The following is a 1,743-nucleotide window of genomic DNA, read 5'->3' as shown; positions in this document are numbered from 1 at the left end:
ATCTAGAAAAAGGATGTACAATTCAACAACTTATATGTTGTATAATTATAAATAAAGATGCATAAGAAAACATTTTACTGCAATTTCCGTAACAATACACGTGTGTTTGTAACAATGTGTGTAACAATGTGTGTAAAAATATATTTGATTATAGTACAAGCGAAAAAGGTTAATTAGTTTTTGAACACTAGCAATTATAATTTCACATGTATGTATTTTGATATAAAATTAAAAAAGAAAGAGACTTGAGACTGAACACTCAAAATATGTATTGTACCACAACTTTGTACACGTTAACTTTGATCATGTAAAAACTATTTAAAAATTTTTTTGTAAACAATGTCATGCGTCTCAATAACGAATAGATCCGAACGAATAAATGAATGCAAACATTATGATCTTAAAATAGAATTTATGTCATTATCATGAAATAAAAAAATCTTCGTCATTAATTTTTTACATTAATTTTGCTTACTGTTGAAAAACTTGCTTGAACGTACAAAATAACAATGTTATACGCATTAATTGAATGCATAATACATTTCAACATAAGAACTAGCATCAATTTTTACTTTTATGTCATGCAACTTTATGTATCTAGAAATTTACATTAACATAACATAAAACTCATTGAAATTTTCAATAAAAAAGGTAAGAAAGTAAAAGAATTACTTATATCTGTAATTAACACATAATTATATGTATATACATATAAATTAATTGTTAATTAATTGTTTATTATCGTACGGATATAACTAATTTAATCCGGAAAGTATTTATCCAAAAAGCGGACGGATGATCCATAATCAAGATCTGAATTTTAAGAATTATCTTTCATCTCTATGTTATCTCAACTTTACTCAAATCAAACTCAAATCAGAAATTTACTCATAAACGTTGAAGTTCGTAAAAATTTTCTAAATTGAATCGAAATAATAATATCTTATATTCTTACGTAATTTATCATATCTGCTATTTACTTTTTGCAATCATTCCATTGTTCGAATGCAGACAAAATTTTATCTTTTCCCGCACGAGATAAATTCACGTAATGTGTTAAGAGGTACATTTGAAACTGATTCACAATAATGAAAACAGAATATGAAAGTAAAGGAAAATGTCCTTTCAGAGAGAAACAATAAGGTATTAGCTTTATAATGTAGAAAGGACACTGCTAAAACGCATACAATAAATGGAGGAACTTATACCTTAGCGTAATTACGGTACTATTACGGAACAGAAGATAGATAGAATTGATAAGTAAGTTTTCGCAATTTCTCGAATGTCAAACATTTGCATTGAATCGCTAATAGAGTTCGCAATCTTAATATTCCGAAAAATGAACGACAAGGAAGACGTTTGTCAAAGCCGCTATTATTTTGTTCTTAGATTATATCTGACTATTTCAGGATTATGGCCATATTATAATCTTCGCGACAGATGTATTTGCTTCGTGCTGTTGTTTATATTGTGCTCTAGTATTGCGATACCTCAGGTATATCAAAAATTATCAAAAAAAAAATAGAACTTATTGATCGTATATACATTTTTTCTTGAGTGATCAGAAATATACCAAATGCAATTATCTAATGAATTTAATTATCTAATTAATCAACTATGCACACACGCATGTTAAATTTCATTAAATATTTAAAATATATACGAATAACTTTAATCAGAAAGAGAATAGATACATAAAATACATTTTGATGTACTCAAATGTAATTGTAAATTATTGATAAT

Source organism: Atta colombica, unplaced genomic scaffold (genome assembly GCF_001594045.1).
Source record: "Atta colombica isolate Treedump-2 unplaced genomic scaffold, Acol1.0 scaffold149, whole genome shotgun sequence".
Classification (NCBI taxonomy): Eukaryota; Metazoa; Arthropoda; class Insecta; order Hymenoptera; family Formicidae; genus Atta; species Atta colombica.
Note: the sequence above shows the minus strand (reverse complement) of the source record.